This window comes from Anomalospiza imberbis, chromosome 1 (assembly GCF_031753505.1).
Source record: "Anomalospiza imberbis isolate Cuckoo-Finch-1a 21T00152 chromosome 1, ASM3175350v1, whole genome shotgun sequence".
Lineage (NCBI taxonomy): Eukaryota > Metazoa > Chordata > Aves > Passeriformes > Viduidae > Anomalospiza > Anomalospiza imberbis.
Window position 1 is genome coordinate 103,250,384 of NC_089681.1, and position 15,187 is coordinate 103,265,570.

The 15,187-nt window shown below is 40.7% G+C and overlaps 1 long non-coding RNA gene across 3 annotated transcripts in view; it reads left to right on the forward strand.

Moving 5' to 3' along the window:
- Window positions 1-352: 352 nt before the first annotated feature.
- Window positions 353-15,187, forward strand: part of LOC137481480 (uncharacterized) — a 103,656-nt gene continuing 88,821 nt past the window's right edge. For all 3 annotated transcript variants that reach the window (XR_011003508.1, XR_011003509.1, XR_011003506.1), the window contains exons 1-2: window positions 353-430; window positions 4,716-4,767. This is a non-coding gene — a long non-coding RNA (uncharacterized lncRNA). The remainder of the gene's footprint in view (window positions 431-4,715; window positions 4,768-15,187) is intronic.

Here is a 15,187-nt window from a genome sequence, read left to right on the forward strand (position 1 = left end):
GGCATGATAAAATGGCTACAGGCTTCACAAGTAATAGGAATTTCATTCTTGTCTATGATTATAAATGGCTGGGAGTCAAGATGGGTCCATTTATTTCCATGCTTCCACGTAGGAAGTGCCTGGTTCATGCTTTGATTAACTTGTGTTTTCTCACATAAGTGTTTTCTGATGGTCTTTTGCAAATGTGCCTACACTTAACATCACATTTCCATCAGCTGTGTTCCTTTAGCCCAGGTGGAACCACTAATTTGATTTCTTCACCTTCACTGGCAGATTTCTTGTCTGCTGGCTCAGTCATATTAAAAAAAAAAAAAGCAGAAAAGCTGCTGGCTTGAAGGTGGGGTAGGTGAGTAGTCCCTGGTTTGTAGCCAATCAAACCTCTAACTCTGAGCCTCCAGCTGGGGAAAATGTGAGGAAGGAACATGAGAAGGTAAGCCAAACCAGTTTTTCTCTTATTTCACTTGGTCACTTTCCCTCATTCCCCTATATCTTGCTAGCAAAGGCACCTGCTGCTTGTCTGACAGCTGGCTAAGGCTCAAGCTTGAAAAGAGCTCATGAGATATTCAAAATTTTTGCAATTTGAGCTCCCATGTACCTTCCCTACTTACCACAGGGGAGACAAATCCTCTTACCAAGTTGTCAAATAAGCCCAGCAGCAAAGCTGGAAATGAGGAAATGAGTTCGGTGTGACTGCCTGGTCACCATGGGAGCTCTGGGGAGTGTGCTTGGCCCTCTGCTTTAGAGGTGTTTTCTGGAATTTTATGGGGACCTGCAGGGTCATCCTGAGTACCCTGGCACTGAAATGATCCACCCTGCTTAGCAGGCTCATACAAAGTGACAAAATCAACTTGAGCAACTGATACAGTTTGAAGTTATGGATGAAAAGGGGAACTTTTCATCAAATAATTAATTTTTTTTCCATCATGCTGCTGCCCCCTGGCTTGCACTCCAAACAATCCTCTGGTGGTCTGTGTTCACAGGGGTCATAGGAAAGCTTCTCTTTCAATTGAGGAGGGGGTGGAGGAGGAGAAAAGTCTAAAAAGAATCTGGTCTTTTTTTTTTTCCCATGAAATTTAAAGAAAAAGTTTTTTTGAATATTGTGTCAATTTGGTCTTGCTGTGGAATAAGACCAGTGCTACACACAAATGAGGATATTTGGGTACAAAATGATTGCAAACCGTTATCTTATTCCAGTGCAAGCTGGAATGGCTGCACAAGAAAAACAAAGAATCCGGTCTGTGTTCAACAGAAGCTACAATAAGCCATAAAAAATAAGACTTCATTGCTATTTTTCTGAAGTTATTCAGAAAGCTACAAAATTAAAAAGAACAGATGATTCTTATGAATTTTCCTTCCTGGGAGTTTATAAATGCCTGAGGTATTTTTGTTTTGGATTGTGTTTGACATTCACACAACCCTGTGCAGAAGGTATGTGTATATACAAGATAAGTAGCTCTAAAATGCCTCTCTGAAAAAATTTGTAGGCTTCTGAGCAGGCTCTGCAGCATAATTGACATTATGGCTTCTATCCCTTTCTTAAAATTTAAAAGTGAAACATAAGAAACTGATTTCCCCAATGTACTTCCCCAGGTCACAGTCTGAATACAGCTGTTTGTTAGCAGTGTGGGCTTTTAAAAAAGGTACCTTCTCAGGAGGTGAGAAAAGGTGCTCCATGAACTTTGCAGCCCCTCTGGTGAGGCTGCACTTGAGCCAGCTGTTACCCAGGTCGTGCCAAGGCAGATACAGGGATGATTCATAAAGTTTGTCTCCAGGAAAAAGCAGATTTCTTGAACAAGAAGGGTATCATTGAGACCTTTGAAAGGTCTGGGTTGCTCACCTTGAATGAGGTAACTGTCTGCAGAGTAACCATGCACCTGGAAGGAAAACTCACTCAGGCAGTTTTTCAGATTTTGCTAAGATTGGGCATTTATCTGCTATTTAGTTGGCACCCACCAGGATAACAACTAATTGAAGCCAAAGGGACCAATCATGGGGTAAGATACTGGGCAATGTGAGTAATGATAATATTATTTGGCCTTTAATTAGTCATTTAGAGTTTATTTCAGAACTGGAGAGCTTAGGCTGGATTCATTGCTCCTGCACATGGGTTCCTTGTGGATTAATTTGTGGCTCCCACAGAAGGGGGCTGGTGACTGCAGGACTGCTGATATCTGCAGGTGTTTGCACCACTTGCCTACCCCTGCCATTCATCACTTGAGAAATTGGGATTTTTCTCCTCTTTTGTCACAAAATATCTGTGGTCTCTCAGGTGTCTCAAATCTTGCATATTTCTCTAGGTGCCAGTTAAATTACAGCAGTTTTGCTGCAGGATAACAAGCCTGGCTACCTTCCAGCCGGTTTCTTTGCTGGTTGTCCGGCTGTTAACCTGGCTAGGAAAGTGCTATGGATGGATGTCTGTCACAACATAGTGTTTGTTGTTCCTTACCTTGCTGTAAGTATATTTGATTAGGGTTGAACAGCTGAAATCTGTGAGAATTAAATTACTTGATTGCTGTCCATTAACATCTGTGCAGGGAAACGGATTTTAATAAGGATTGCAGAATATTCTAAGTTGGAAGCAATCCACAAGGATCATCAAGTCTAGCTCTGTGAAAAGGGAGGGATGGAATATTTTTTTCCCTCTTCACTGTTGGATTTCTTTTAGGAACATGTTTTCCTGGAAACTTTTTTTTTGTTTTACTTCTCCTGTCATTTCCTATATACTTTAACAGGAAGAATGACTACTGTGGTGGTTGCTGCTGAAAAAATTTTGGATGGGCTGATTGGATAAGTGATAAATTTTGGTGCACCCTTAGCATGTGTCCTTTGAGGTCTGATTTTTTCCTGTGTTCTGGCTACTGTAATTTGATGTGGATTGATGCTATGGCGTTGCCTCTGATCATTAGACTTGACACTGCTGTAAATTTAAAGAGGTGATTTTGTGTTAATCAGTATCTCTGTTTCTTTATTAAGGTCATATGTGCCCCCCTGCTGCCTAAAAGCTCCCTGTGAACTTATATTAGGATCTTTTCTTGGCTTTGTCTCCTTGTTTCTGTTTGTGCTTGGCTTGAGCAATTATATGTATTACAATGAGTAACATATCATTTGTGAATCCTGCCAGGAAAAAACAGTCTCCTATTGTTCATAGTGGCTTTTTTTTTTTTTTTTTTAATAAGCTGGATTATGTAGTATCTGCCTTTGTCTGTTTGGTGAAATGAATTCTTCACTGATAAATGGTTTTCACCAATACATCTACCTATACCAGTACTGAAAGACAATCTCATAATGACAAGGGTACACATGTTTTAGCAGTGGTCCCTTTAGAAAGTGTGACCAGGTCTGAGGAATTAATTTTGGTACATTTTGGTACCTGATTGCTACCAGTGAATCATCAATGGGCTGAGGTCTTGACTGAGTTTTAAGTGGAAACAGCTTCAAAGGAGAACTGCTGTTACACCTACAGTGAAATCTAGAGCTCAGTGTCCTGCAAAAGGCAGTGAACTCCTTTTGGGTGGGGGAGTGGCAGCTTGGGTCAATGCTGAGCTGAAGCACAACAGCAGCAATCAACTTGAATATGATTGCTGCAAGATCTACTTGTTTCCACCAAAGATGATTTCTAACAGAGCCTCCATTATGGACTACCAGGCCTAAGGCTGGTGGGGAAGTTGCTGAGGGGAGATGGGCAAAGGAAAAGGCATTTTTGTCATATCTGGAACAGAAACACTAGAGATTTAGATGCTGTCTAGAGCCTTACCCTCCTTACCCTGTAAAAATAAGTCACAGCAGCACAGGAGTAGATCCTCACCCAGCTCCAATTTATGAAACTTGAAGCTGGCTTCTCTCAGTCAGTCCCCAACTCCTGCAGTCTAAACCTGCTGAAGAGTTTCATACGATTGTCTAGCTATGGTTCTCACTATTAAAATGGCCAGGAAAATGAACCACAAACAGTCATACACTTTATCAGTTGGCAGATTAAGGCTGTAAAAAGAATTATGGCTACCTGTCCTCAGCAGTTTTGTGGTTCCTGTATTTATTGAGCCTATTTCTCTTTGCTGAAACATAGATCTGAGTATACAACTTCTCATGCTGCTGATTAACATGGGCAAAGCAGAGATTTTAAAAATCACCTTTTTGTGGAGTGAATATTTTCAGCCCTCCATTCTTTCACTTTTCTGCTTTTTTACACCATTCTCTGAGCTGTGAAAGCTTTTAATTTCTCTGTGTTTGGCTGTCACCCCTGAGGATGTGACTCGTCAGTGGAGGGATGGACACCAGATTTGTGTTCTGCAGTTTCTTTGTAGGGACACATCTGTCCTGAGGCAGTTCTGCTTTTTAAGTAGCAGGGGATTTTAGTGAGTTGAAGAAAGGTGTTTTTGACTAGGAATGATAAAGGTTATCTAGTCAAGGCTTCTAAGAAAAATGCTCCCCTAAATTCCTTCCATTGTATGTTAATAGGGTTTTGTGTCAGAGTGTGGTCTGTGGAGGCTGCACAAAAAGATGAGGACATCCTAGAGGGCCTTTTTCCCTAAATAGTTCTGAGCTTGGAAGGGCTACTTCTCTGCTTTTGAGCACAATTCCAGAAAGATTGTGATAATCTTATTGATAGTACAGACAAAATCAGTGGGGGGTACCTGGGGTCTGGCACAGAGTGCCACAGAGAGCTCCCCACAGCATTTTTCCCTGTGCAGCCATTTATTCTTTCCTTTGTCCTTTAGGTTGTTCCCACTGTCATGGTATTGGGATGCTCCAGGGAATTTTGCAACTTTGGTAGCTTGTGCTGTCTAAATTAACAGCTAGCTCACCTGAGGCACAGGTAGTAGTGATTTACTGGACACCATTTGGAATCAAGTCACAAAATTTTGCTCCTGGACAGATCCAAATCCCTTCAGAGTGCTTGGTTCTACCTGTAAAAAGGCCATAGTTGTGTTGAGCTAGCTGGAAATACTGATGTATTTACTTAAAAAAATATATTTTTGACTTTATAATGTCAGTTCAACCCCAAGGAAAAGCACAAAGACCTTTTCCAAGTCCTACTAATTGGCAAGGAGGACTCTCGCATGAGAAATAGTTCTGGTCCCAGGGGATTTGCAGCAGGCCTGATGGGTGCAGTTTGAAGTGAATGAAAGCAGGAGTGTTAGACTGGAGAGCAATCATGAGATGGCTGCACGATGCAGTGGCTTTTTCAGGTTTTCAGATCTAGGAAGGAGCTTACCAGCAATGAGCCTAGAAGCACCTTGCTCATGTAAATTTGAGATCAGTATGACTGAACATGTGTAATTGATATAGTAAAGCTGTAGTATTGAGTCTTAGTCTTAATGGCTTTTTTGAGTGATGGCGTGTGGAGCAGTGAAGCACTTTGAAATATCCCTCACCCTCAGACCATTTTGCTGACTGGCATGTGTGGGAGGTGATGGGTAAGGGTCCTCTGGAAGGAAAAGCTGCTCAAAACTTCTTCTGGGAAGACATTTTATGTTACGAGTTCTTTCAACAAACAGTACAGTCGTTATCTAGTAAAGATAACAACAGGTGTATAGGAATCTAACTTTGTAAACCCATGAATTTGAAGCCAATGAATGTGGTTAATCCAGTTTCTTATGGCTTTAATCTCAATAGCTTTGATAATATAAAGACAGGGAAAGGACAGGTTGTTGCGATGGACAGTTTAATCTTTCCTCTGATCTAGAGAAATGAGAAGCATAAATTGCCTTTGTAATACTGATAAACAGTAACAGTGAGGGAGGGGAATTTAAGAAAATGTTACATCTTAATTGATATTACATCTTAATAGCAGTTCTCTCCTGAGTTCCACAAATCTGTTTAATCCTTGAAGTTTGCTGTTTACTAAGTCTCTTCATCCCACAATAACTGTTTCCTTAACCCTTAGTAGATTGGTGACATCTTCTGTGGTGCAGCAGTGATTGTACAACAGCTTCATGATGGGACTTTTTTGTCCATGCTTATTATATGACCAAAGCAACCAGCAGGCGAAGTATCTGTCTGCCCCTTCTGTGACTTTAGGCAAAATCATAATGTAAATGATGTCTTAATACAAAGAGAGGGAAGTTAGATAATCACCCTAGTCCTTTATAGGGGAGGTTTCTTCTTGATTCAGCCTCTTTGACTGAATAGAAAAGGAATAACTGGGGAACAGATTGAAAATATGCAACTTGACTTAATCACAAAAGTGTAGTACAGGCAGTGATATTTGAAGTGTTTGTTACACCCAGCCCTTCATTCTGCCTTGGGAAGAGATAGGTCCTTGTCAAGAACTTCTTACTGCATCTTACTTCTCTAGGATACAGGGCACGCTTCTATCAGATTTTCAAGCTGATCTGACATAAGAGAAATTAAAAATCCTACAACCAGCCACTTGATGACAGAACAGCCAGCCTACATATGCACAGCTTGGGAGTACAAGGATGGATATTATCTGAGAAGATCTAACATGGGAACAGAGAATGAAATTGAGTCTAGACTGGACATCAGGTCAATATTTCCCAGCAGTGAGGTCTAACAGATTGCAGAATACCTCTGGGTGAACAGTACCAGAATGCTGATATATATGGTCTCTGTGTGAGTGTTCAAAACCAAAACCCAGCATACGGCCCTATAAAGGGCAGTGCTGTGCCATCAGGGCTATAGAGCGGAGGGAAAATTATCCCAGTCAGAGGCAAGAGGCTGCTAACACTGCAGTGTTGCATGGAAAGGGTAGTGATGACATCTGAACTGCTTTCTGTAATGCCTGCCTGGGTCACTGGTGGCTCCCCAATTAACTTGCTGCTGTGACATGGGAAAGGATGACTGGAGTCTGGATTTTAAGAGCAGCATGTATATGCCTTCTTCAATTGTTTTGTATGAGTCTGCAAGGGCAGGCATGGAGGAATTCCTTTCAAAGGGCAAAACGGGGGTCGTTTGACATTTCTCAGTAAGCTTGATAGGTGGAATAAACTTAAATATCCCCTTCAATTTTGTTAGGAGAAATTCCATTTGCATGTTACACCATTATTAGCAGAGACAATGGGACAAACATTGTTATCCTGTTAATTATAGGCATGTTAATGATATATATTTCTGCAGTCAAATAGCATTGCAAGTTTGTTTCCTGTCTTAATTTTGTGCTGTGCTGTTTGAAATGTTAATGAAGCCAGAATTCACAAAGGTCATCCTCTGAAAGCATTTTAATTTTTTCCTGTTTTGTTTCAGAACAATTTAAATGAGGTTTTGTACCTAATGTTGCTAACAATGTTAACTTTCCTGTTTAATTAATGAAAGTGTGGGAACATCTCTGCCCTGGTCAGTGAGTTAAATGAGAAAAGCTCTGTATTCCTCTTTAAACCATCCCTTGACATTTTCCTTCCATGACATGTATCCTGTCCCTCCACTTTCCCCCAGGAGCCCCTACTACTTTCTTTTCATAAGCTGTGTGAAAGAATGGTTAAAAACCAAAAAACCTTCACAACCCAAAAACCAAAAGAAAAGCACAAATTTAGCAGAACTGGGTATTGTGTTTCCCAAGGAGCCATTAATCATCCTTGGAAAGTTTTGGTTCTTCACAAATAATAAAGGAGAGGACTGGTAATTGCTGTTTTCAGCTAATTGACAGAATTGTGTCATGAAAGAAGGAGAAATTCTGAATTACCTTTGCTGATGACACTTGAAGGTTGTTTTAAACTTTCAATTGCTACCACATTGAGAGACTGTCCCTTATCTGTGTTCATCATTAATCCAGTAGGTGAGTTTCATTTGTTTTTAATACTATTAAATGACAGGCAAATGGTAAGTGTAAAGGATGTTTCTATCAACTCAGTTTAATATTGTGAAGTAGATCCTGATTCAGCTTCTTCAGTCTTTCTGTGGCTTTCACTGAAAAGTAGATGGAGGCTCTTCAGCCTACTCTGACCTCTTGGAAACAAAAATATTGATATAGGTAAAACATTGATATGGCAAAAGGGATCCTACACCTTCTCCCCACCAGGCAGAAGGTGGGACACAAGTGACTGGATATGAGTCTCTGCTTGGGGTGTGGGAGAAGTTCCTCTTTGACTACCTTGCCTGCCTGAGTGCCCTTATACAAAAGATAAACTCTGGAATCAGAAGGACAGGGACACAAAGAGGTAGATGATGCTGGTGAAGGGTCTAGAGCACAAGTCTGCTGAAGAGTGGCTGAGGGAGCTGGGGGTGCTTTGTCTGGAGGAAAGGAGGCTCAGGGGAGACCACATTGCTATCTACAGCTGCCTGGGGGGAGGTTGTAGCAAGGTTGGGATTGGCCTCTTCTCACAAGTTACAGCAATAGGACAAGGGGGAATGGCCTCAAGCTGTACCTCAGAAGTGATTTAGATTACACATTAGGAAATTTTTTTCACAGGAAGGATTATCAAACATTGGAACAGGCTGCCCAGGGAAGTGGTTGAATCACCATCCCTGGAGTTATTTAAAAGATGTGTAGATGTGGTGCTTAAGGACATGGTTAGTGGAGTACTTGGCAGTACTGGGTTAACAGTTGGACTTTGATCTTAAATGTCCTTTCCAACCTACTCAATTCTGGGATTCTATGCTAGAGGAGTTGGTGAGATCAGGTCAGCCTAACTCCCACTTCATGACCATGTCCTAAAGAAAAAATGTTGTCATAGGTGCATCCTTTCTGAAGGGAAGACAAGATCCAGTCTGCCAACCAGACTTACCTTTCAGGGAAGCATTCTTCAGGATTCTAGTTAAAGACATTGCCAGGAAACTTCCTAGTCTGGTATGTTCCTCAGATTATTATCTGTTACTGCTTTTACAGGTATGTACCAATGAAGTTACACTGAGAAGTCCAAGAGAGATCAAAAGAGATTTCAGGGTCGTGGGGAGATTGGTAAAGTGATCAGAAGCACAGCTGGTATTTTCCTTTATCCCTCCATCTTGTAGGGAATGACATCAGGTAGATCCAGCTTACTCATACCTGCCTTTGAAGCTGGTGTTGCTGACAGAATTTTAAGGCTTTCCATCATGGGAAACATCAGACTTGGATAGTGTAGTGGGAGTCTATAGGTTACTCAGCCAGGATGATTACTGCTGCACCAATATTGTTCTATAAGGAATTAAAGGATATCTGTAGATCAGGTACCCTTATCCTTATGGGAGACTTCAGTTTCTCAGATTTTAACTGGGACTGTGATAAAACAAATGTGGACAAGTCCAGGAAACTCCCAAAGCATGTTGAGGATAAGTTTTGGATATGAGTTCTAAGGCAGCTGACTAGAAAAGGTAGCCTCCTAAACCTGTCATTTGTCAATGGAGATGGTCTCATGGGTGAAGTGATAATTGGTGGCTGTCTTGACCACAGTCATCATGAAATGCTTGGTTGTAAAACTTTTGACATGAGAAAAACTCTCATCAGAGTTGCCACCATGGGTTTTGGAAGGGCAGACTTGCAAAGGCTGCTCAGGCTGCTTGAAAAACTAGTTAGTAAAGTCCCTTAAGAACCTGCTGTCAAGGGTAGTGGGGTGCTGGTCACGTGTTAAGAACCATCTTTAAGAGTGCAGGAGCAGGGAATTCCAATGTGTCATATGTCAAGGAAGCAGGGCAGAAACCTGGCTTGGCTGAACAGGGATCTCGTGGATCTTTGGCAGAAAATGAAAGTGTATGTGTTTTGGAAGCGAGCTCAGACTACATGGGAGGACTACAGAGAGGGTGTTCACTAGTGCAGGCAGAAAATTTGTATATCCAAAGCTCAACTAGAGTTGAAGCTTGCCAGTAGTGTGGTGGATAATAAGAAACTTTGTAAAGTATGCTAACAATAAAAGGACCCCTAAAGTAAGCCTTGACCTGTTACTTGATGGTCACCTCACAAATATGGATGTAGATAAAGCAAGGGATGTTTAATGCCTTCTTTGCCTTGATCCTTAACACCAGTGATGGGCCCTGGTACACCGAGAGGCCTGGGTAAGAGGATTCCAGCTGGGGAAATGATAAGTTCCCAACTGACTTTAAACTGGTATAGGATTTGCTGCTGTAACTGAATGCCCATAAATCTATGGAACCCTACGGGATTCATCCCAGATTATTGGAAGTGTTGGTCAATGCTACCGTGAGACCTCTCTGATATTTGGCAACAATCTAAGCAATCTGGAGATGTCCTAGTTGACTGCAAACCAGAAAATGTTGTTCCAATTTTCAAGAAGGGTGAGAAAAACAACCCTGACAATTACAGGCCTGTCAACCTCCCTTTGGTGCCTGAGAAAATGATGGAGAAGTTTATTCTGGGAGTTACTGAAAACACCACTTGAAAGACAATGCTGTCGTTGGTCAAACCCAACATATTCACATGGGGAAAGTCATGCCTTGCTAACTTAATATCCTTTTTTATGTCTAGATTATCCTTCTAGTGGACAAAAAGAAGGAAGTGGATGTGGTGGTTTTTTTTTTTTTTCATTTTCTATTTTTAGTAGGGCTTTGATTATATCTCTCACAATATCTTGCTGGACAAAATGCTCAGCATACAACCAGATACATGTGCAATATGCTGGGTGAACAACTGGCTGAATAGTTGGGCTCAAGGAATTTAGCAAATTGGATGGGATCTGGCTGGCAGCCAGTCACTAATGGTGTTCCTCAGGGCTTCATTTTAGGACCATTTTTCTCATGCTTCAGTGCACTGTAAGTATGCTGATAATATTAAATTAGGAGAAGCTGTTGATTCCCTTGAGGGTAGAGATTCCTTACAGAGAGATCTTGATAGATTGGAGAGCTGGGCAATCACCAAGTATATTAAATGTAACAAGAACAAATGGCCATTTCTGCACCTGGGAGAGAGAAATCCTAGATGTGCCTAGAGATGGGGTAAGAAGAGGCTAGAATTAAGCCCTTCAGACAGGGATCTTGGGGATTTGGTTGATAACAAGCTCCATATAAGTCAATAATGTGTCTTGGTGGCCCAAAAGACTACTTGAACCCTATCCTGGCATACACTAAGCACAATTTATCTAACAGATGAAAATAAGTGATGTATCTCAATGTTGGTGCAGCCTCACCTTGAAGTACTATGTGCAGCTTTAGGCTTCATAGTATAAGAAGAAATATAAAATATCAGAATATGTCCAAAGATGGGCAACAAAGATGGGAAAAGGACTAGAGGGCATGACTTAGGTTATGGGGTTACTAAATTTGTTCAGCTTAGAAAAGAGAAGGCTGAGGGGTGACCCCATTGCTGTTCAGAATTTACTCATGATGGGGAGCAGAGAGTGAGGCAGGTGCTGATCTCTTCTTTCTGGTGTCCAGTAATAGCAAAATGGCTTAAAGCTGTGTCAGGGGAAGTTCAGGTTGGCCATTAGGATAAAGTTCTTCACAGATAGGGTGGTCAAGTACTGGAACAGGCTCCTTATGGAAGTGATCATGGCTCTAAGCCTGCTGCTGTTCAAGAAGCATTAAGAGAATGCTCTTGGATTTAGAGCTTAACTTGTATGTTGCCCTGCATGGAATTGAACTCAATGATGCCCATAGGTTCTTTCTGTCATTCTGAACTGTAGCCTGACTCCAAGTTCTTAAGTCTCTGATATGGTGGGGTGAAGAAGAAAATGGCTTAAATGGTAACATGCAGATCTTGATCTTTACTGGGTTAATCAAAACTGGAGTGAAGGGAAAGAGCTCAGGGTTTTAATGAGGTATTTCTTTTGTTATGCCTGAGTGTACCCACAAATATATGCAGGTGAGGTAAGCCTGAGACCTTTTGAAGTAAGCTTGTTATTTTTCTTGTAATTTAGATATCATGATCAAACTGCATGTAGGGAGCCAGCATGCAGGTGGAATTTTATCTGCTTCTAATATGAACAATCCAGACTTTACTTCTTGTTTCTTCCGTGAAGGTGACTTTGGTCCACTTCTTACATTTCTCATTTCACTACTGAGATTGTCAATGTTTTTTACCGTCACTGCTTAGAGCTGGAGAGTTCCTCTAATATTATTTTTATCACATGTGTTTCCACCCACATCTCTGAATTTGCAGGTTAGAGCACTTCAAGGGCAGCTTTCCAGGCTGGAGACTCAGCTGTCATTCAGGTGCAGGGGACACTTAATCAAGCTTCTGAGTGGGGTTCAGCATGTGCCCAATATGCAACCATTGCACAGGAACTGCTGCTTTGTCTGTGTGTGGAAGATGGGGAAATATTTATCCTGTGGGCAAGAGCTCTGGATACAGAGAGGAGATCTTTGTGGGAAGAAGTCTGTATTATTTGTAGCTCAAGAACATGCACTAGCTTAAAACCAGGGTTGTCACCATGCAACCCTCTAATTTAATGTAATTGCAGGGGTTGGGGACCTCTTAAAATAATAGTGCAAACAAAAGCTGGGTTTTGCTAATGCCAGCTACAGGCAAGGTCATTTTCTGAGGATGGCATTTCTGGGAAAATTAAGCAAGAGTGCCGTTGGACTTGGCAAAGCTCAAGGGACAGGTTTGTGGGAATACTTGCCCACTGAGTGCAACAGTAGAGCTGCCCTAGATCCATTTCCTGATGCTGCAGGGGAGAAAGGCTCTTGTTCTCCCTTCTTCTTGCTGAGGTTTTCAGGCAGCGATTGATGCAAAGGCTGATCTCAGCTTAATTTGCAACAGAAAACAGACCAAAAAACCTACAGGCAGAGATTGTCCTCTACTAAATGTTAAATGAAAATGAGGGTTTGGAAGAACATGTACTAGTGTATGTCTTAGACAAAAGTTTCTTATGGTTTTGCTCACAAAGTATAGAGCAGTATTCTCCCTGCCCCTCCCCTACCCCCCCCCCCCCAAAAAAAAAAAAAAGGAAAAAGAAAGGCAACTGCCCCCGTCCCCCAAATTGTGAAGAAAAGGACACACCGAAGTGGGGTTGTGTTGAGGGGAGAGTCCCTAACCCAAACTACTGGGCAATGCCATCTCCTACACCCCTGTTTTGGGACATCAAGCAGTTTAATGATGTGTGTGCTAGCCACACTGTGTTATTATCCAGCTGGGAATTCTTTTATCATTATAGAATTTAATCACAAAGTCTGGCCTTGTACCCAAAGCACTAGCACATCCATCAAGATGGATTTTGCTCTCTATGGCTTTTTATTTTATTTTCTTGAAATAAAGACTGTATATTTGGTTTCATATTAGAAATCGGCTTTGAGAGAAGATGGATGTTTTTAGCAGATCTTGGTATTTTATGATAATTACAAGGTGCAGAAAAAAAAAGTGACAATATTTTTTCCCAAATAGCCCAAATAGTTAAACGGGAGTTCTTTGGAGTTCCCTTGCAAAAAAATGTCTTTTTTGTGAGGTAATTATGGATATTCATGAGCACTCCTTGCTAATCAGGTTTAATGACACTAAACCCAAATCATAGTTATTTTCCAAGACTGTGTTGGAGACATGCTGCCTTAACCCAAAAGAAAAACACATAGAGATGACAACAAGAATAATAAGAGTAAAAAGAAAAAAGGAAACAGTAGAGAAGCAGAATCACTTGTGGCTCGACATCCTGGACAGTGAGAGTAGCACAGCACTAGAGGAACAGCAGTGGTAAAATTAGTGATAGGTAACATTGTCCTTGAATCTTCTGGGAATCTAAGGCACCCTGGAAAAAGATTTGCTCTTAATTTTATCATCTTTATTGAAAAGTCTAGCTGATTTAGCTAACAGAAAACCTGTGTAGTGTTGGGTTGCATTGTTTTAGTATAATGTGTTACTGCTTTTTTCTTGATAAGCTTAACCTTCAATTATAAATCAGTAATAATGGAGTCAACTTCAAAAGAAAGGGTTGTTCTGACCTCCCAAATAAGCCTCCAAACCCTGGAGGTAATAACATTTGCATATTTTTCTCCTGGCTGGATAATAATTTTTCAAAGCCTGTCCATATAGGCTGTGCTTTAGAGAGTTGGTAGGAATTTCACTGAGCTGAGGAAGGGGTATGATCATGTTGGAAGTATCTTAACATTCATACATGGATCAGACTTTTACATACACAAATCTTCTTAGTCCTGGGAAGAAAACAAGACAACACACTGACACATTTATATCAATTTTGCTATTTTGTTGTGTGCACTTATTACTTAAAAACCCTTCTTGTCATTCCTAATATGTATTGTGGGGGATAACATAAATTACCTTGTGAATTTCCCTCTGCTATAATTTTGCTTCCTAAGCTCCATAAAACACCCCAAGCACTTTGCCTGTAATTAGTATGTGAGTTATTTGTGGTATTGTAAAGCATTAACTGACTTGTAACTGTTGTCTCTTGGCACTATGCATCTCTCACAAATGGGGTTGTGGTCTAGGATATCATCAATCTTTTCTTTGTGGTTCAGAAAAGGAATCCATTTTCTTTGATAAAAGACCCATTGGTCTTTGTGATCTATAAATCATTCTTTTCAAAAAACCCCTTTGAAATACCAATTCAAGGTAGTCTCACAGAATATCACTTATAGATTTTTCTTAGGATGGAAGATAATCCTTGTGCCTATCAAAAAGGAAGATCTGTACTATTTTTCACTGAATTTTGCAACTTTAGAAGAAGCTCTCTAAAGGCCTAATATTGCCATCTCTAATCTTGTGTCCTGCATGAAGTCAGAGCATTTTTTGTCAAAACAGCATTTCTGTAATATCCAAGTATGAGATGACCGAATTATAACCAGGATCATATAAAACAGCATTCTTTACAGCATTGAAAATCCTTAGCCCTGTTAATGAGAAACACTGAGTCTTGCATGTGTGCTTTTTTTTGTATGAGGGTGTGTGTGTGTAGGTTTGTTTGTTTTATTTTCCATCCCTATAAAACTCCTTTAGAGATCGTTCTCAATTAGCCCTTTTATCAGAGGCTTCCCATGCAACTAATTTTGAACATATCTTACATTCTGTGAGAAAATACTTGATATTTTCTGAAACTGTTCTGGTTGTACCTGCCCGACTAAAGACTATAAGCCAGTTCTTGATAACTGCATGGTCCTTGGTAAAACAGCTGAAGAAGAAGTAGCCAGATGTCATTGTCATTATGCCACCACACTCCTGCAGATGGAGATTGTGGTGTGCTGGGTCGCCTGGCTTTGTTCTTTGTTTTAATTCTAAAAGCATTCATGTTTTCAAGAGTTTTATTACTCTGTGAAGAACAGGAACTTTTCTTCAGCTAATTTTAAAATTTTATCCATAACTTTAAGGAAAATGCCACAGTGCAAAAATAACTGGAAAAATCACCAGGGGAGA